This window comes from Schistocerca americana, unplaced genomic scaffold (genome assembly GCF_021461395.2).
Source record: "Schistocerca americana isolate TAMUIC-IGC-003095 unplaced genomic scaffold, iqSchAmer2.1 HiC_scaffold_180, whole genome shotgun sequence".
Taxonomy (NCBI): Eukaryota; Metazoa; Arthropoda; class Insecta; order Orthoptera; family Acrididae; genus Schistocerca; species Schistocerca americana.
The window spans coordinates 246868-264123 of NW_025725885.1; the positions used below are offsets into that span (position 1 = coordinate 246868).

Consider the following 17256-nt stretch of genomic DNA (forward strand, 5'->3'; position numbering starts at 1 on the left):
CGACGTTTGAGGTGCGCGCCTTGCCAGTCAGTATGTGCAAAGATGCTCGCAAAGAGAGCGACAATGCGACAAGCGACCGTACGAACGGGCGAATGAAACGGCCGCATCCGGTGTGGTCTAGTGGCTAGGATACCTGGCTTTCACCCAGGAGGCCCGGGTTCGATTCCCGGTACCGGAACGGGATTTTTTCCACACGAATCGTGACAAGTTTGAGCTGTCCGAGCGGCCGTTTCCCGTCCTGCTCGCAATATAGCTACTGTTTCGTGACCGTCAGCAGAATATAGACTAGGGAAGCAGACACACGACGACCGTAGGAATGGTGTATGGCTTCATGCCAGCTGATTCCAGCGTAGGGCTGAGCAACTGCATCTGCCGAGGCCCGTTAGCTCAGTTGGTTAGAGCGTCGTGCTAATAACGCGAAGGTCGTGGGTTCGATCCCCCCACGGGCCACTACTCTTTTACTACTGCGAAAAGGCAGCGCCGATTTCAGCTGGCGAGTGTGATGACCAAATGATCATCACCCTGCGTGGAAGTTGACAGAGGATCCGAACCCGACTCGTGGGGAAGCACTACAGCATTCGCTCGGCAATGGCCATAATATCTTGAATACACTGGTTAGAGAAAATGAAAGAAAATGTCCGATTGCCGATGCGTAACAACTTTGGCCCTTGTCAGTACTTGGGCGGGTGAGCGCATGGGAACACAGGGCACTATTGGCAGTTTTACTTCCTATTTTTGTTTCTCCATTGTTTTCGGAGCTACAGCCCGATTCGGTCAGGGAGACGCCACCGTGAAATGAAGGGGGCGTGCTGTGTGTCCATCGCCTCGCCTCTCCTTACCTCTCTCAGTCGTTTCTCGTGCTTGTCGTTTTGATATAGGCCGATTTGAGAGCGTCAGCTCTCGCGTCAGCTGAGCAAAGTCGAGACAAGTCGAGACACACTAAGGGCTGGTATGCAGCGAGTAAGAGGGCGAAAAAACAATAGTTTAAGAGCGCGTGGCAAAAGTACTCATAGGCGAAATTAAAAGCCTGCTGCGGTGGCCGGGAATCGAACCCGGATCAACTGCTTGGAAGGCAACTATGCTGACCATTACACCACCACCGCACAAGCGAGCGCCCCGCCACCGCGCTGAGTCGGCTTCCCGCCTGTCGGCAGCGGCCGAAGGTGATCGTACCCGGCAGGCGCATTTCGAGGCAGGCTAGGGGAGCACATCCAGACGCATTCGGACAGCGTATCCGCGCACATTTCGCATCCTTTGGCAAGAGTCGGCGCCGGCGACGCAAGAGTACGCAGAGGACCGCGTTCTGGCGGCATCTTTAAGCAGCGCAGTGCAGGATTCAGCGTCTGCAGCATCTTCTCCACAGAATGCTACGGCGCTTGACGGCAGTCCCACTTTCCCTTGAGACACCTGCTCGGGAAGCAGCGTGAAGGTACCGCCGGCCCGAGCATCGGTGGTTCAGTGGTAGAATGCTCGCCTGCCACGCGGGCGGCCCGGGTTCGATTCCCGGCCGATGCATCACTTTGTTTTTTCTCCGGTAGGGGTGCTGCGTGTCTTTCGCACTCGAACTGCGTGAGCCATGAGAATGAACCGCGGGATTCCGTGTGGAAAGAACCAATCATGCAGCGCGGACGACTGCTCGTTTGGACTCCTGCGTGCTATTGTACATACTGGCGTCGGCCTAGCATCGCAAGTTGCCTGCCGCGCCGTGAATGCACGTGTAGCAACAGAAAAAATGAGCCAGGGAGTGCAGACTCTCTACCACTTGTATTCGGTACTTACCAAGATCCCAGAAAGTGTAACGATCGCCTGCCTCGGTAGCGCAGTAGGCAGCGCGTAAGTCTCATAATCTTAAGGTCGTGAGTTCGATCCTCACCCGGGGCATCTAATTTTCTGTGACTGATGGTGGTGCTGTTGCTAGGGCGCCAACTTATTTCTTGTTTGTTATCCACAACGTTTCAACGCTTCAGCGGGAAAATGTTTACATACAGCTTCCCTTTTCCTCTTCTCCCAGCAGAGCATGAAGCCAAAAGCATTGCTCTGCGACGTTTGAGGTGCGCGCCTTGCCAGTCAGTATGTGCAAAGATGCTCGCAAAGAGAGCGACAATGCGACAAGCGACCGTACGAACGGGCGAATGAAACGGCCGCATCCGGTGTGGTCTAGTGGCTAGGATACCTGGCTTTCACCCAGGAGGCCCGGGTTCGATTCCCGGTACCGGAACGGGATTTTTTCCACACGAATCGTGACAAGTTTGAGCTGTCCGAGCGGCCGTTTCCCGTCCTGCTCGCAATATAGCTACTGTTTCGTGACCGTCAGCAGAATATAGACTAGGGAAGCAGACACACGACGACCGTAGGAATGGTGTATGGCTTCATGCCAGCTGATTCCAGCGTAGGGCTGAGCAACTGCATCTGCCGAGGCCCGTTAGCTCAGTTGGTTAGAGCGTCGTGCTAATAACGCGAAGGTCGTGGGTTCGATCCCCCCACGGGCCACTACTCTTTTACTACTGCGAAAAGGCAGCGCCGATTTCAGCTGGCGAGTGTGATGACCAAATGATCATCACCCTGCGTGGAAGTTGACAGAGGATCCGAACCCGACTCGTGGGGAAGCACTACAGCATTCGCTCGGCAATGGCCATAATATCTTGAATACACTGGTTAGAGAAAATGAAAGAAAATGTCCGATTGCCGATGCGTAACAACTTTGGCCCTTGTCAGTACTTGGGCGGGTGAGCGCATGGGAACACAGGGCACTATTGGCAGTTTTACTTCCTATTTTTGTTTCTCCATTGTTTTCGGAGCTACAGCCCGATTCGGTCAGGGAGACGCCACCGTGAAATGAAGGGGGCGTGCTGTGTGTCCATCGCCTCGCCTCTCCTTACCTCTCTCAGTCGTTTCTCGTGCTTGTCGTTTTGATATAGGCCGATTTGAGAGCGTCAGCTCTCGCGTCAGCTGAGCAAAGTCGAGACAAGTCGAGACACACTAAGGGCTGGTATGCAGCGAGTAAGAGGGCGAAAAAACAATAGTTTAAGAGCGCGTGGCAAAAGTACTCATAGGCGAAATTAAAAGCCTGCTGCGGTGGCCGGGAATCGAACCCGGATCAACTGCTTGGAAGGCAACTATGCTGACCATTACACCACCACCGCACAAGCGAGCGCCCCGCCACCGCGCTGAGTCGGCTTCCCGCCTGTCGGCAGCGGCCGAAGGTGATCGTACCCGGCAGGCGCATTTCGAGGCAGGCTAGGGGAGCACATCCAGACGCATTCGGACAGCGTATCCGCGCACATTTCGCATCCTTTGGCAAGAGTCGGCGCCGGCGACGCAAGAGTACGCAGAGGACCGCGTTCTGGCGGCATCTTTAAGCAGCGCAGTGCAGGATTCAGCGTCTGCAGCATCTTCTCCACAGAATGCTACGGCGCTTGACGGCAGTCCCACTTTCCCTTGAGACACCTGCTCGGGAAGCAGCGTGAAGGTACCGCCGGCCCGAGCATCGGTGGTTCAGTGGTAGAATGCTCGCCTGCCACGCGGGCGGCCCGGGTTCGATTCCCGGCCGATGCATCACTTTGTTTTTTCTCCGGTAGGGGTGCTGCGTGTCTTTCGCACTCGAACTGCGTGAGCCATGAGAATGAACCGCGGGATTCCGTGTGGAAAGAACCAATCATGCAGCGCGGACGACTGCTCGTTTGGACTCCTGCGTGCTATTGTACATACTGGCGTCGGCCTAGCATCGCAAGTTGCCTGCCGCGCCGTGAATGCACGTGTAGCAACAGAAAAAATGAGCCAGGGAGTGCAGACTCTCTACCACTTGTATTCGGTACTTACCAAGATCCCAGAAAGTGTAACGATCGCCTGCCTCGGTAGCGCAGTAGGCAGCGCGTAAGTCTCATAATCTTAAGGTCGTGAGTTCGATCCTCACCCGGGGCATCTAATTTTCTGTGACTGATGGTGGTGCTGTTGCTAGGGCGCCAACTTATTTCTTGTTTGTTATCCACAACGTTTCAACGCTTCAGCGGGAAAATGTTTACATACAGCTTCCCTTTTCCTCTTCTCCCAGCAGAGCATGAAGCCAAAAGCATTGCTCTGCGACGTTTGAGGTGCGCGCCTTGCCAGTCAGTATGTGCAAAGATGCTCGCAAAGAGAGCGACAATGCGACAAGCGACCGTACGAACGGGCGAATGAAACGGCCGCATCCGGTGTGGTCTAGTGGCTAGGATACCTGGCTTTCACCCAGGAGGCCCGGGTTCGATTCCCGGTACCGGAACGGGATTTTTTCCACACGAATCGTGACAAGTTTGAGCTGTCCGAGCGGCCGTTTCCCGTCCTGCTCGCAATATAGCTACTGTTTCGTGACCGTCAGCAGAATATAGACTAGGGAAGCAGACACACGACGACCGTAGGAATGGTGTATGGCTTCATGCCAGCTGATTCCAGCGTAGGGCTGAGCAACTGCATCTGCCGAGGCCCGTTAGCTCAGTTGGTTAGAGCGTCGTGCTAATAACGCGAAGGTCGTGGGTTCGATCCCCCCACGGGCCACTACTCTTTTACTACTGCGAAAAGGCAGCGCCGATTTCAGCTGGCGAGTGTGATGACCAAATGATCATCACCCTGCGTGGAAGTTGACAGAGGATCCGAACCCGACTCGTGGGGAAGCACTACAGCATTCGCTCGGCAATGGCCATAATATCTTGAATACACTGGTTAGAGAAAATGAAAGAAAATGTCCGATTGCCGATGCGTAACAACTTTGGCCCTTGTCAGTACTTGGGCGGGTGAGCGCATGGGAACACAGGGCACTATTGGCAGTTTTACTTCCTATTTTTGTTTCTCCATTGTTTTCGGAGCTACAGCCCGATTCGGTCAGGGAGACGCCACCGTGAAATGAAGGGGGCGTGCTGTGTGTCCATCGCCTCGCCTCTCCTTACCTCTCTCAGTCGTTTCTCGTGCTTGTCGTTTTGATATAGGCCGATTTGAGAGCGTCAGCTCTCGCGTCAGCTGAGCAAAGTCGAGACAAGTCGAGACACACTAAGGGCTGGTATGCAGCGAGTAAGAGGGCGAAAAAACAATAGTTTAAGAGCGCGTGGCAAAAGTACTCATAGGCGAAATTAAAAGCCTGCTGCGGTGGCCGGGAATCGAACCCGGATCAACTGCTTGGAAGGCAACTATGCTGACCATTACACCACCACCGCACAAGCGAGCGCCCCGCCACCGCGCTGAGTCGGCTTCCCGCCTGTCGGCAGCGGCCGAAGGTGATCGTACCCGGCAGGCGCATTTCGAGGCAGGCTAGGGGAGCACATCCAGACGCATTCGGACAGCGTATCCGCGCACATTTCGCATCCTTTGGCAAGAGTCGGCGCCGGCGACGCAAGAGTACGCAGAGGACCGCGTTCTGGCGGCATCTTTAAGCAGCGCAGTGCAGGATTCAGCGTCTGCAGCATCTTCTCCACAGAATGCTACGGCGCTTGACGGCAGTCCCACTTTCCCTTGAGACACCTGCTCGGGAAGCAGCGTGAAGGTACCGCCGGCCCGAGCATCGGTGGTTCAGTGGTAGAATGCTCGCCTGCCACGCGGGCGGCCCGGGTTCGATTCCCGGCCGATGCATCACTTTGTTTTTTCTCCGGTAGGGGTGCTGCGTGTCTTTCGCACTCGAACTGCGTGAGCCATGAGAATGAACCGCGGGATTCCGTGTGGAAAGAACCAATCATGCAGCGCGGACGACTGCTCGTTTGGACTCCTGCGTGCTATTGTACATACTGGCGTCGGCCTAGCATCGCAAGTTGCCTGCCGCGCCGTGAATGCACGTGTAGCAACAGAAAAAATGAGCCAGGGAGTGCAGACTCTCTACCACTTGTATTCGGTACTTACCAAGATCCCAGAAAGTGTAACGATCGCCTGCCTCGGTAGCGCAGTAGGCAGCGCGTAAGTCTCATAATCTTAAGGTCGTGAGTTCGATCCTCACCCGGGGCATCTAATTTTCTGTGACTGATGGTGGTGCTGTTGCTAGGGCGCCAACTTATTTCTTGTTTGTTATCCACAACGTTTCAACGCTTCAGCGGGAAAATGTTTACATACAGCTTCCCTTTTCCTCTTCTCCCAGCAGAGCATGAAGCCAAAAGCATTGCTCTGCGACGTTTGAGGTGCGCGCCTTGCCAGTCAGTATGTGCAAAGATGCTCGCAAAGAGAGCGACAATGCGACAAGCGACCGTACGAACGGGCGAATGAAACGGCCGCATCCGGTGTGGTCTAGTGGCTAGGATACCTGGCTTTCACCCAGGAGGCCCGGGTTCGATTCCCGGTACCGGAACGGGATTTTTTCCACACGAATCGTGACAAGTTTGAGCTGTCCGAGCGGCCGTTTCCCGTCCTGCTCGCAATATAGCTACTGTTTCGTGACCGTCAGCAGAATATAGACTAGGGAAGCAGACACACGACGACCGTAGGAATGGTGTATGGCTTCATGCCAGCTGATTCCAGCGTAGGGCTGAGCAACTGCATCTGCCGAGGCCCGTTAGCTCAGTTGATTAGAGCGTCGTGCTAATAACGCGAAGGTCGTGGGTTCGATCCCCCCACGGGCCACTACTCTTTTACTACTGCGAAAAGGCAGCGCCGATTTCAGCTGGCGAGTGTGATGACCAAATGATCATCACCCTGCGTGGAAGTTGACAGAGGATCCGAACCCGACTCGTGGGGAAGCACTACAGCATTCGCTCGGCAATGGCCATAATATCTTGAATACACTGGTTAGAGAAAATGAAAGAAAATGTCCGATTGCCGATGCGTAACAACTTTGGCCCTTGTCAGTACTTGGGCGGGTGAGCGCATGGGAACACAGGGCACTATTGGCAGTTTTACTTCCTATTTTTGTTTCTCCATTGTTTTCGGAGCTACAGCCCGATTCGGTCAGGGAGACGCCACCGTGAAATGAAGGGGGCGTGCTGTGTGTCCATCGCCTCGCCTCTCCTTACCTCTCTCAGTCGTTTCTCGTGCTTGTCGTTTTGATATAGGCCGATTTGAGAGCGTCAGCTCTCGCGTCAGCTGAGCAAAGTCGAGACAAGTCGAGACACACTAAGGGCTGGTATGCAGCGAGTAAGAGGGCGAAAAAACAATAGTTTAAGAGCGCGTGGCAAAAGTACTCATAGGCGAAATTAAAAGCCTGCTGCGGTGGCCGGGAATCGAACCCGGATCAACTGCTTGGAAGGCAACTATGCTGACCATTACACCACCACCGCACAAGCGAGCGCCCCGCCACCGCGCTGAGTCGGCTTCCCGCCTGTCGGCAGCGGCCGAAGGTGATCGTACCCGGCAGGCGCATTTCGAGGCAGGCTAGGGGAGCACATCCAGACGCATTCGGACAGCGTATCCGCGCACATTTCGCATCCTTTGGCAAGAGTCGGCGCCGGCGACGCAAGAGTACGCAGAGGACCGCGTTCTGGCGGCATCTTTAAGCAGCGCAGTGCAGGATTCAGCGTCTGCAGCATCTTCTCCACAGAATGCTACGGCGCTTGACGGCAGTCCCACTTTCCCTTGAGACACCTGCTCGGGAAGCAGCGTGAAGGTACCGCCGGCCCGAGCATCGGTGGTTCAGTGGTAGAATGCTCGCCTGCCACGCGGGCGGCCCGGGTTCGATTCCCGGCCGATGCATCACTTTGTTTTTTCTCCGGTAGGGGTGCTGCGTGTCTTTCGCACTCGAACTGCGTGAGCCATGAGAATGAACCGCGGGATTCCGTGTGGAAAGAACCAATCATGCAGCGCGGACGACTGCTCGTTTGGACTCCTGCGTGCTATTGTACATACTGGCGTCGGCCTAGCATCGCAAGTTGCCTGCCGCGCCGTGAATGCACGTGTAGCAACAGAAAAAATGAGCCAGGGAGTGCAGACTCTCTACCACTTGTATTCGGTACTTACCAAGATCCCAGAAAGTGTAACGATCGCCTGCCTCGGTAGCGCAGTAGGCAGCGCGTAAGTCTCATAATCTTAAGGTCGTGAGTTCGATCCTCACCCGGGGCATCTAATTTTCTGTGACTGATGGTGGTGCTGTTGCTAGGGCGCCAACTTATTTCTTGTTTGTTATCCACAACGTTTCAACGCTTCAGCGGGAAAATGTTTACATACAGCTTCCCTTTTCCTCTTCTCCCAGCAGAGCATGAAGCCAAAAGCATTGCTCTGCGACGTTTGAGGTGCGCGCCTTGCCAGTCAGTATGTGCAAAGATGCTCGCAAAGAGAGCGACAATGCGACAAGCGACCGTACGAACGGGCGAATGAAACGGCCGCATCCGGTGTGGTCTAGTGGCTAGGATACCTGGCTTTCACCCAGGAGGCCCGGGTTCGATTCCCGGTACCGGAACGGGATTTTTTCCACACGAATCGTGACAAGTTTGAGCTGTCCGAGCGGCCGTTTCCCGTCCTGCTCGCAATATAGCTACTGTTTCGTGACCGTCAGCAGAATATAGACTAGGGAAGCAGACACACGACGACCGTAGGAATGGTGTATGGCTTCATGCCAGCTGATTCCAGCGTAGGGCTGAGCAACTGCATCTGCCGAGGCCCGTTAGCTCAGTTGGTTAGAGCGTCGTGCTAATAACGCGAAGGTCGTGGGTTCGATCCCCCCACGGGCCACTACTCTTTTACTACTGCGAAAAGGCAGCGCCGATTTCAGCTGGCGAGTGTGATGACCAAATGATCATCACCCTGCGTGGAAGTTGACAGAGGATCCGAACCCGACTCGTGGGGAAGCACTACAGCATTCGCTCGGCAATGGCCATAATATCTTGAATACACTGGTTAGAGAAAATGAAAGAAAATGTCCGATTGCCGATGCGTAACAACTTTGGCCCTTGTCAGTACTTGGGCGGGTGAGCGCATGGGAACACAGGGCACTATTGGCAGTTTTACTTCCTATTTTTGTTTCTCCATTGTTTTCGGAGCTACAGCCCGATTCGGTCAGGGAGACGCCACCGTGAAATGAAGGGGGCGTGCTGTGTGTCCATCGCCTCGCCTCTCCTTACCTCTCTCAGTCGTTTCTCGTGCTTGTCGTTTTGATATAGGCCGATTTGAGAGCGTCAGCTCTCGCGTCAGCTGAGCAAAGTCGAGACAAGTCGAGACACACTAAGGGCTGGTATGCAGCGAGTAAGAGGGCGAAAAAACAATAGTTTAAGAGCGCGTGGCAAAAGTACTCATAGGCGAAATTAAAAGCCTGCTGCGGTGGCCGGGAATCGAACCCGGATCAACTGCTTGGAAGGCAACTATGCTGACCATTACACCACCACCGCACAAGCGAGCGCCCCGCCACCGCGCTGAGTCGGCTTCCCGCCTGTCGGCAGCGGCCGAAGGTGATCGTACCCGGCAGGCGCATTTCGAGGCAGGCTAGGGGAGCACATCCAGACGCATTCGGACAGCGTATCCGCGCACATTTCGCATCCTTTGGCAAGAGTCGGCGCCGGCGACGCAAGAGTACGCAGAGGACCGCGTTCTGGCGGCATCTTTAAGCAGCGCAGTGCAGGATTCAGCGTCTGCAGCATCTTCTCCACAGAATGCTACGGCGCTTGACGGCAGTCCCACTTTCCCTTGAGACACCTGCTCGGGAAGCAGCGTGAAGGTACCGCCGGCCCGAGCATCGGTGGTTCAGTGGTAGAATGCTCGCCTGCCACGCGGGCGGCCCGGGTTCGATTCCCGGCCGATGCATCACTTTGTTTTTTCTCCGGTAGGGGTGCTGCGTGTCTTTCGCACTCGAACTGCGTGAGCCATGAGAATGAACCGCGGGATTCCGTGTGGAAAGAACCAATCATGCAGCGCGGACGACTGCTCGTTTGGACTCCTGCGTGCTATTGTACATACTGGCGTCGGCCTAGCATCGCAAGTTGCCTGCCGCGCCGTGAATGCACGTGTAGCAACAGAAAAAATGAGCCAGGGAGTGCAGACTCTCTACCACTTGTATTCGGTACTTACCAAGATCCCAGAAAGTGTAACGATCGCCTGCCTCGGTAGCGCAGTAGGCAGCGCGTAAGTCTCATAATCTTAAGGTCGTGAGTTCGATCCTCACCCGGGGCATCTAATTTTCTGTGACTGATGGTGGTGCTGTTGCTAGGGCGCCAACTTATTTCTTGTTTGTTATCCACAACGTTTCAACGCTTCAGCGGGAAAATGTTTACATACAGCTTCCCTTTTCCTCTTCTCCCAGCAGAGCATGAAGCCAAAAGCATTGCTCTGCGACGTTTGAGGTGCGCGCCTTGCCAGTCAGTATGTGCAAAGATGCTCGCAAAGAGAGCGACAATGCGACAAGCGACCGTACGAACGGGCGAATGAAACGGCCGCATCCGGTGTGGTCTAGTGGCTAGGATACCTGGCTTTCACCCAGGAGGCCCGGGTTCGATTCCCGGTACCGGAACGGGATTTTTTCCACACGAATCGTGACAAGTTTGAGCTGTCCGAGCGGCCGTTTCCCGTCCTGCTCGCAATATAGCTACTGTTTCGTGACCGTCAGCAGAATATAGACTAGGGAAGCAGACACACGACGACCGTAGGAATGGTGTATGGCTTCATGCCAGCTGATTCCAGCGTAGGGCTGAGCAACTGCATCTGCCGAGGCCCGTTAGCTCAGTTGGTTAGAGCGTCGTGCTAATAACGCGAAGGTCGTGGGTTCGATCCCCCCACGGGCCACTACTCTTTTACTACTGCGAAAAGGCAGCGCCGATTTCAGCTGGCGAGTGTGATGACCAAATGATCATCACCCTGCGTGGAAGTTGACAGAGGATCCGAACCCGACTCGTGGGGAAGCACTACAGCATTCGCTCGGCAATGGCCATAATATCTTGAATACACTGGTTAGAGAAAATGAAAGAAAATGTCCGATTGCCGATGCGTAACAACTTTGGCCCTTGTCAGTACTTGGGCGGGTGAGCGCATGGGAACACAGGGCACTATTGGCAGTTTTACTTCCTATTTTTGTTTCTCCATTGTTTTCGGAGCTACAGCCCGATTCGGTCAGGGAGACGCCACCGTGAAATGAAGGGGGCGTGCTGTGTGTCCATCGCCTCGCCTCTCCTTACCTCTCTCAGTCGTTTCTCGTGCTTGTCGTTTTGATATAGGCCGATTTGAGAGCGTCAGCTCTCGCGTCAGCTGAGCAAAGTCGAGACAAGTCGAGACACACTAAGGGCTGGTATGCAGCGAGTAAGAGGGCGAAAAAACAATAGTTTAAGAGCGCGTGGCAAAAGTACTCATAGGCGAAATTAAAAGCCTGCTGCGGTGGCCGGGAATCGAACCCGGATCAACTGCTTGGAAGGCAACTATGCTGACCATTACACCACCACCGCACAAGCGAGCGCCCCGCCACCGCGCTGAGTCGGCTTCCCGCCTGTCGGCAGCGGCCGAAGGTGATCGTACCCGGCAGGCGCATTTCGAGGCAGGCTAGGGGAGCACATCCAGACGCATTCGGACAGCGTATCCGCGCACATTTCGCATCCTTTGGCAAGAGTCGGCGCCGGCGACGCAAGAGTACGCAGAGGACCGCGTTCTGGCGGCATCTTTAAGCAGCGCAGTGCAGGATTCAGCGTCTGCAGCATCTTCTCCACAGAATGCTACGGCGCTTGACGGCAGTCCCACTTTCCCTTGAGACACCTGCTCGGGAAGCAGCGTGAAGGTACCGCCGGCCCGAGCATCGGTGGTTCAGTGGTAGAATGCTCGCCTGCCACGCGGGCGGCCCGGGTTCGATTCCCGGCCGATGCATCACTTTGTTTTTTCTCCGGTAGGGGTGCTGCGTGTCTTTCGCACTCGAACTGCGTGAGCCATGAGAATGAACCGCGGGATTCCGTGTGGAAAGAACCAATCATGCAGCGCGGACGACTGCTCGTTTGGACTCCTGCGTGCTATTGTACATACTGGCGTCGGCCTAGCATCGCAAGTTGCCTGCCGCGCCGTGAATGCACGTGTAGCAACAGAAAAAATGAGCCAGGGAGTGCAGACTCTCTACCACTTGTATTCGGTACTTACCAAGATCCCAGAAAGTGTAACGATCGCCTGCCTCGGTAGCGCAGTAGGCAGCGCGTAAGTCTCATAATCTTAAGGTCGTGAGTTCGATCCTCACCCGGGGCATCTAATTTTCTGTGACTGATGGTGGTGCTGTTGCTAGGGCGCCAACTTATTTCTTGTTTGTTATCCACAACGTTTCAACGCTTCAGCGGGAAAATGTTTACATACAGCTTCCCTTTTCCTCTTCTCCCAGCAGAGCATGAAGCCAAAAGCATTGCTCTGCGACGTTTGAGGTGCGCGCCTTGCCAGTCAGTATGTGCAAAGATGCTCGCAAAGAGAGCGACAATGCGACAAGCGACCGTACGAACGGGCGAATGAAACGGCCGCATCCGGTGTGGTCTAGTGGCTAGGATACCTGGCTTTCACCCAGGAGGCCCGGGTTCGATTCCCGGTACCGGAACGGGATTTTTTCCACACGAATCGTGACAAGTTTGAGCTGTCCGAGCGGCCGTTTCCCGTCCTGCTCGCAATATAGCTACTGTTTCGTGACCGTCAGCAGAATATAGACTAGGGAAGCAGACACACGACGACCGTAGGAATGGTGTATGGCTTCATGCCAGCTGATTCCAGCGTAGGGCTGAGCAACTGCATCTGCCGAGGCCCGTTAGCTCAGTTGATTAGAGCGTCGTGCTAATAACGCGAAGGTCGTGGGTTCGATCCCCCCACGGGCCACTACTCTTTTACTACTGCGAAAAGGCAGCGCCGATTTCAGCTGGCGAGTGTGATGACCAAATGATCATCACCCTGCGTGGAAGTTGACAGAGGATCCGAACCCGACTCGTGGGGAAGCACTACAGCATTCGCTCGGCAATGGCCATAATATCTTGAATACACTGGTTAGAGAAAATGAAAGAAAATGTCCGATTGCCGATGCGTAACAACTTTGGCCCTTGTCAGTACTTGGGCGGGTGAGCGCATGGGAACACAGGGCACTATTGGCAGTTTTACTTCCTATTTTTGTTTCTCCATTGTTTTCGGAGCTACAGCCCGATTCGGTCAGGGAGACGCCACCGTGAAATGAAGGGGGCGTGCTGTGTGTCCATCGCCTCGCCTCTCCTTACCTCTCTCAGTCGTTTCTCGTGCTTGTCGTTTTGATATAGGCCGATTTGAGAGCGTCAGCTCTCGCGTCAGCTGAGCAAAGTCGAGACAAGTCGAGACACACTAAGGGCTGGTATGCAGCGAGTAAGAGGGCGAAAAAACAATAGTTTAAGAGCGCGTGGCAAAAGTACTCATAGGCGAAATTAAAAGCCTGCTGCGGTGGCCGGGAATCGAACCCGGATCAACTGCTTGGAAGGCAACTATGCTGACCATTACACCACCACCGCACAAGCGAGCGCCCCGCCACCGCGCTGAGTCGGCTTCCCGCCTGTCGGCAGCGGCCGAAGGTGATCGTACCCGGCAGGCGCATTTCGAGGCAGGCTAGGGGAGCACATCCAGACGCATTCGGACAGCGTATCCGCGCACATTTCGCATCCTTTGGCAAGAGTCGGCGCCGGCGACGCAAGAGTACGCAGAGGACCGCGTTCTGGCGGCATCTTTAAGCAGCGCAGTGCAGGATTCAGCGTCTGCAGCATCTTCTCCACAGAATGCTACGGCGCTTGACGGCAGTCCCACTTTCCCTTGAGACACCTGCTCGGGAAGCAGCGTGAAGGTACCGCCGGCCCGAGCATCGGTGGTTCAGTGGTAGAATGCTCGCCTGCCACGCGGGCGGCCCGGGTTCGATTCCCGGCCGATGCATCACTTTGTTTTTTCTCCGGTAGGGGTGCTGCGTGTCTTTCGCACTCGAACTGCGTGAGCCATGAGAATGAACCGCGGGATTCCGTGTGGAAAGAACCAATCATGCAGCGCGGACGACTGCTCGTTTGGACTCCTGCGTGCTATTGTACATACTGGCGTCGGCCTAGCATCGCAAGTTGCCTGCCGCGCCGTGAATGCACGTGTAGCAACAGAAAAAATGAGCCAGGGAGTGCAGACTCTCTACCACTTGTATTCGGTACTTACCAAGATCCCAGAAAGTGTAACGATCGCCTGCCTCGGTAGCGCAGTAGGCAGCGCGTAAGTCTCATAATCTTAAGGTCGTGAGTTCGATCCTCACCCGGGGCATCTAATTTTCTGTGACTGATGGTGGTGCTGTTGCTAGGGCGCCAACTTATTTCTTGTTTGTTATCCACAACGTTTCAACGCTTCAGCGGGAAAATGTTTACATACAGCTTCCCTTTTCCTCTTCTCCCAGCAGAGCATGAAGCCAAAAGCATTGCTCTGCGACGTTTGAGGTGCGCGCCTTGCCAGTCAGTATGTGCAAAGATGCTCGCAAAGAGAGCGACAATGCGACAAGCGACCGTACGAACGGGCGAATGAAACGGCCGCATCCGGTGTGGTCTAGTGGCTAGGATACCTGGCTTTCACCCAGGAGGCCCGGGTTCGATTCCCGGTACCGGAACGGGATTTTTTCCACACGAATCGTGACAAGTTTGAGCTGTCCGAGCGGCCGTTTCCCGTCCTGCTCGCAATATAGCTACTGTTTCGTGACCGTCAGCAGAATATAGACTAGGGAAGCAGACACACGACGACCGTAGGAATGGTGTATGGCTTCATGCCAGCTGATTCCAGCGTAGGGCTGAGCAACTGCATCTGCCGAGGCCCGTTAGCTCAGTTGATTAGAGCGTCGTGCTAATAACGCGAAGGTCGTGGGTTCGATCCCCCCACGGGCCACTACTCTTTTACTACTGCGAAAAGGCAGCGCCGATTTCAGCTGGCGAGTGTGATGACCAAATGATCATCACCCTGCGTGGAAGTTGACAGAGGATCCGAACCCGACTCGTGGGGAAGCACTACAGCATTCGCTCGGCAATGGCCATAATATCTTGAATACACTGGTTAGAGAAAATGAAAGAAAATGTCCGATTGCCGATGCGTAACAACTTTGGCCCTTGTCAGTACTTGGGCGGGTGAGCGCATGGGAACACAGGGCACTATTGGCAGTTTTACTTCCTATTTTTGTTTCTCCATTGTTTTCGGAGCTACAGCCCGATTCGGTCAGGGAGACGCCACCGTGAAATGAAGGGGGCGTGCTGTGTGTCCATCGCCTCGCCTCTCCTTACCTCTCTCAGTCGTTTCTCGTGCTTGTCGTTTTGATATAGGCCGATTTGAGAGCGTCAGCTCTCGCGTCAGCTGAGCAAAGTCGAGACAAGTCGAGACACACTAAGGGCTGGTATGCAGCGAGTAAGAGGGCGAAAAAACAATAGTTTAAGAGCGCGTGGCAAAAGTACTCATAGGCGAAATTAAAAGCCTGCTGCGGTGGCCGGGAATCGAACCCGGATCAACTGCTTGGAAGGCAACTATGCTGACCATTACACCACCACCGCACAAGCGAGCGCCCCGCCACCGCGCTGAGTCGGCTTCCCGCCTGTCGGCAGCGGCCGAAGGTGATCGTACCCGGCAGGCGCATTTCGAGGCAGGCTAGGGGAGCACATCCAGACGCATCCGGACAGCGTATCCGCGCACATTTCCCATCCTTTGGCAAGAGTCGGCGCCGGCGACGCAAGAGTACGCAGAGGACCGCGTTCTGGCGGCATCTTTAAGCAGCGCAGTGCAGGATTCAGCGTCTGCAGCATCTTCTCCACAGAATGCTACGGCGCTTGACGGCAGTCCCACTTTCCCTTGAGACACCTGCTCGGGAAGCAGCGTGAAGGTACCGCCGGCCCGAGCATCGGTGGTTCAGTGGTAGAATGCTCGCCTGCCACGCGGGCGGCCCGGGTTCGATTCCCGGCCCATGCATCACTTTGTTTTTTCTCCGGTAGGGGTGCTGCGTGTCTTTCGCACTCGAACTGCGTGAGCCATGAGAATGAACCGCGGGATTCCGTGTGGAAAGAACCAATCATGCAGCGCGGACGACTGCTCGTTTGGACTCCTGCGTGCTATTGTACATACTGGCGTCGGCCTAGCATCGCAAGTTGCCTGCCGCGCCGTGAATGCACGTGTAGCAACAGAAAAAATGAGCCAGGGAGTGCAGACTCTCTACCACTTGTATTCGGTACTTACCAAGATCCCAGAAAGTGTAACGATCGCCTGCCTCGGTAGCGCAGTAGGCAGCGCGTAAGTCTCATAATCTTAAGGTCGTGAGTTCGATCCTCACCCGGGGCATCTAATTTTCTGTGACTGATGGTGGTGCTGTTGCTAGGGCGCCAACTTATTTCTTGTTTGTTATCCACAACGTTTCAACGCTTCAGCGGGAAAATGTTTACATACAGCTTCCCTTTTCCTCTTCTCCCAGCAGAGCATGAAGCCAAAAGCATTGCTCTGCGACGTTTGAGGTGCGCGCCTTGCCAGTCAGTATGTGCAAAGATGCTCGCAAAGAGAGCGACAATGCGACAAGCGACCGTACGAACGGGCGAATGAAACGGCCGCATCCGGTGTGGTCTAGTGGCTAGGATACCTGGCTTTCACCCAGGAGGCCCGGGTTCGATTCCCGGTACCGGAACGGGATTTTTTCCACACGAATCGTGACAAGTTTGAGCTGTCCGAGCGGCCGTTTCCCGTCCTGCTCGCAATATAGCTACTGTTTCGTGACCGTCAGCAGAATATAGACTAGGGAAGCAGACACACGACGACCGTAGGAATGGTGTATGGCTTCATGCCAGCTGATTCCAGCGTAGGGCTGAGCAACTGCATCTGCCGAGGCCCGTTAGCTCAGTTGGTTAGAGCGTCGTGCTAATAACGCGAAGGTCGTGGGTTCGATCCCCCCACGGGCCACTACTCTTTTACTACTGCGAAAAGGCAGCGCCGATTTCAGCTGGCGAGTGTGATGACCAAATGATCATCACCCTGCGTGGAAGTTGACAGAGGATCCGAACCCGACTCGTGGGGAAGCACTACAGCATTCGCTCGGCAATGGCCATAATATCTTGAATACACTGGTTAGAGAAAATGAAAGAAAATGTCCGATTGCCGATGCGTAACAACTTTGGCCCTTGTCAGTACTTGGGCGGGTGAGCGCATGGGAACACAGGGCACTATTGGCAGTTTTACTTCCTATTTTTGTTTCTCCATTGTTTTCGGAGCTACAGCCCGATTCGGTCAGGGAGACGCCACCGTGAAATGAAGGGGGCGTGCTGTGTGTCCATCGCCTCGCCTCTCCTTACCTCTCTCAGTCGTTTCTCGTGCTTGTCGTTTTGATATAGGCCGATTTGAGAGCGTCAGCTCTCGCGTCAGCTGAGCAAAGTCGAGACAAGTCGAGAC

At 54.9% G+C, this 17256-nt stretch overlaps 42 non-coding genes across 42 annotated transcripts; 34 read left to right on the forward strand and 8 right to left on the reverse strand.

The window, feature by feature from the left end:
- The first annotated feature begins 106 nt into the window (after positions 1-106).
- Positions 107-178, forward strand: Trnae-uuc. Its single transcript has one exon. It is a non-coding gene; the product is annotated as a tRNA-Glu (tRNA).
- Positions 179-376: 198 nt separating this feature from the next.
- Trnai-aau lies at positions 377-450 on the forward strand. Its single transcript has one exon. It is a non-coding gene; the product is annotated as a tRNA-Ile (tRNA).
- Positions 451-1031: 581 nt separating this feature from the next.
- Trnag-ucc lies at positions 1032-1103 on the reverse strand. Its single transcript has one exon. It is a non-coding gene; the product is annotated as a tRNA-Gly (tRNA).
- A 341-nt stretch (positions 1104-1444) lies between these two features.
- Trnag-gcc lies at positions 1445-1515 on the forward strand. Its single transcript has one exon. It is a non-coding gene; the product is annotated as a tRNA-Gly (tRNA).
- A 293-nt stretch (positions 1516-1808) lies between these two features.
- Positions 1809-1881, forward strand: Trnam-cau. Its single transcript has one exon. It is a non-coding gene; the product is annotated as a tRNA-Met (tRNA).
- Positions 1882-2146: 265 nt separating this feature from the next.
- On the forward strand, positions 2147-2218 carry Trnae-uuc. Its single transcript has one exon. It is a non-coding gene; the product is annotated as a tRNA-Glu (tRNA).
- A 198-nt stretch (positions 2219-2416) lies between these two features.
- Trnai-aau lies at positions 2417-2490 on the forward strand. Its single transcript has one exon. It is a non-coding gene; the product is annotated as a tRNA-Ile (tRNA).
- Positions 2491-3071: 581 nt separating this feature from the next.
- Trnag-ucc lies at positions 3072-3143 on the reverse strand. Its single transcript has one exon. It is a non-coding gene; the product is annotated as a tRNA-Gly (tRNA).
- Positions 3144-3484: 341 nt separating this feature from the next.
- Positions 3485-3555, forward strand: Trnag-gcc. The gene has a single exon. It is a non-coding gene; the product is annotated as a tRNA-Gly (tRNA).
- A 293-nt stretch (positions 3556-3848) lies between these two features.
- Positions 3849-3921, forward strand: Trnam-cau. The gene has a single exon. It is a non-coding gene; the product is annotated as a tRNA-Met (tRNA).
- Positions 3922-4186: 265 nt separating this feature from the next.
- On the forward strand, positions 4187-4258 carry Trnae-uuc. The gene has a single exon. It is a non-coding gene; the product is annotated as a tRNA-Glu (tRNA).
- A 198-nt stretch (positions 4259-4456) lies between these two features.
- On the forward strand, positions 4457-4530 carry Trnai-aau. The gene has a single exon. It is a non-coding gene; the product is annotated as a tRNA-Ile (tRNA).
- Positions 4531-5111: 581 nt separating this feature from the next.
- On the reverse strand, positions 5112-5183 carry Trnag-ucc. Its single transcript has one exon. It is a non-coding gene; the product is annotated as a tRNA-Gly (tRNA).
- A 341-nt stretch (positions 5184-5524) lies between these two features.
- On the forward strand, positions 5525-5595 carry Trnag-gcc. The gene has a single exon. It is a non-coding gene; the product is annotated as a tRNA-Gly (tRNA).
- A 293-nt stretch (positions 5596-5888) lies between these two features.
- On the forward strand, positions 5889-5961 carry Trnam-cau. Its single transcript has one exon. It is a non-coding gene; the product is annotated as a tRNA-Met (tRNA).
- A 265-nt stretch (positions 5962-6226) lies between these two features.
- Trnae-uuc lies at positions 6227-6298 on the forward strand. Its single transcript has one exon. It is a non-coding gene; the product is annotated as a tRNA-Glu (tRNA).
- A 198-nt stretch (positions 6299-6496) lies between these two features.
- Positions 6497-6570, forward strand: Trnai-aau. Its single transcript has one exon. It is a non-coding gene; the product is annotated as a tRNA-Ile (tRNA).
- A 581-nt stretch (positions 6571-7151) lies between these two features.
- On the reverse strand, positions 7152-7223 carry Trnag-ucc. The gene has a single exon. It is a non-coding gene; the product is annotated as a tRNA-Gly (tRNA).
- A 341-nt stretch (positions 7224-7564) lies between these two features.
- On the forward strand, positions 7565-7635 carry Trnag-gcc. Its single transcript has one exon. It is a non-coding gene; the product is annotated as a tRNA-Gly (tRNA).
- A 293-nt stretch (positions 7636-7928) lies between these two features.
- Trnam-cau lies at positions 7929-8001 on the forward strand. Its single transcript has one exon. It is a non-coding gene; the product is annotated as a tRNA-Met (tRNA).
- A 265-nt stretch (positions 8002-8266) lies between these two features.
- Trnae-uuc lies at positions 8267-8338 on the forward strand. Its single transcript has one exon. It is a non-coding gene; the product is annotated as a tRNA-Glu (tRNA).
- Positions 8339-8536: 198 nt separating this feature from the next.
- On the forward strand, positions 8537-8610 carry Trnai-aau. The gene has a single exon. It is a non-coding gene; the product is annotated as a tRNA-Ile (tRNA).
- Positions 8611-9191: 581 nt separating this feature from the next.
- Positions 9192-9263, reverse strand: Trnag-ucc. The gene has a single exon. It is a non-coding gene; the product is annotated as a tRNA-Gly (tRNA).
- A 341-nt stretch (positions 9264-9604) lies between these two features.
- Trnag-gcc lies at positions 9605-9675 on the forward strand. Its single transcript has one exon. It is a non-coding gene; the product is annotated as a tRNA-Gly (tRNA).
- Positions 9676-9968: 293 nt separating this feature from the next.
- Trnam-cau lies at positions 9969-10041 on the forward strand. Its single transcript has one exon. It is a non-coding gene; the product is annotated as a tRNA-Met (tRNA).
- Positions 10042-10306: 265 nt separating this feature from the next.
- On the forward strand, positions 10307-10378 carry Trnae-uuc. The gene has a single exon. It is a non-coding gene; the product is annotated as a tRNA-Glu (tRNA).
- Positions 10379-10576: 198 nt separating this feature from the next.
- Trnai-aau lies at positions 10577-10650 on the forward strand. Its single transcript has one exon. It is a non-coding gene; the product is annotated as a tRNA-Ile (tRNA).
- A 581-nt stretch (positions 10651-11231) lies between these two features.
- Trnag-ucc lies at positions 11232-11303 on the reverse strand. Its single transcript has one exon. It is a non-coding gene; the product is annotated as a tRNA-Gly (tRNA).
- A 341-nt stretch (positions 11304-11644) lies between these two features.
- On the forward strand, positions 11645-11715 carry Trnag-gcc. The gene has a single exon. It is a non-coding gene; the product is annotated as a tRNA-Gly (tRNA).
- Positions 11716-12008: 293 nt separating this feature from the next.
- Positions 12009-12081, forward strand: Trnam-cau. The gene has a single exon. It is a non-coding gene; the product is annotated as a tRNA-Met (tRNA).
- A 265-nt stretch (positions 12082-12346) lies between these two features.
- On the forward strand, positions 12347-12418 carry Trnae-uuc. Its single transcript has one exon. It is a non-coding gene; the product is annotated as a tRNA-Glu (tRNA).
- Positions 12419-12616: 198 nt separating this feature from the next.
- Positions 12617-12690, forward strand: Trnai-aau. Its single transcript has one exon. It is a non-coding gene; the product is annotated as a tRNA-Ile (tRNA).
- A 581-nt stretch (positions 12691-13271) lies between these two features.
- On the reverse strand, positions 13272-13343 carry Trnag-ucc. The gene has a single exon. It is a non-coding gene; the product is annotated as a tRNA-Gly (tRNA).
- Positions 13344-13684: 341 nt separating this feature from the next.
- On the forward strand, positions 13685-13755 carry Trnag-gcc. Its single transcript has one exon. It is a non-coding gene; the product is annotated as a tRNA-Gly (tRNA).
- Positions 13756-14048: 293 nt separating this feature from the next.
- Trnam-cau lies at positions 14049-14121 on the forward strand. Its single transcript has one exon. It is a non-coding gene; the product is annotated as a tRNA-Met (tRNA).
- A 265-nt stretch (positions 14122-14386) lies between these two features.
- Positions 14387-14458, forward strand: Trnae-uuc. Its single transcript has one exon. It is a non-coding gene; the product is annotated as a tRNA-Glu (tRNA).
- Positions 14459-14656: 198 nt separating this feature from the next.
- Positions 14657-14730, forward strand: Trnai-aau. Its single transcript has one exon. It is a non-coding gene; the product is annotated as a tRNA-Ile (tRNA).
- A 581-nt stretch (positions 14731-15311) lies between these two features.
- Trnag-ucc lies at positions 15312-15383 on the reverse strand. Its single transcript has one exon. It is a non-coding gene; the product is annotated as a tRNA-Gly (tRNA).
- A 341-nt stretch (positions 15384-15724) lies between these two features.
- Trnag-gcc lies at positions 15725-15795 on the forward strand. Its single transcript has one exon. It is a non-coding gene; the product is annotated as a tRNA-Gly (tRNA).
- A 293-nt stretch (positions 15796-16088) lies between these two features.
- Positions 16089-16161, forward strand: Trnam-cau. Its single transcript has one exon. It is a non-coding gene; the product is annotated as a tRNA-Met (tRNA).
- Positions 16162-16426: 265 nt separating this feature from the next.
- On the forward strand, positions 16427-16498 carry Trnae-uuc. The gene has a single exon. It is a non-coding gene; the product is annotated as a tRNA-Glu (tRNA).
- A 198-nt stretch (positions 16499-16696) lies between these two features.
- On the forward strand, positions 16697-16770 carry Trnai-aau. The gene has a single exon. It is a non-coding gene; the product is annotated as a tRNA-Ile (tRNA).
- The last annotated feature ends 486 nt before the right edge of the window (positions 16771-17256 follow it).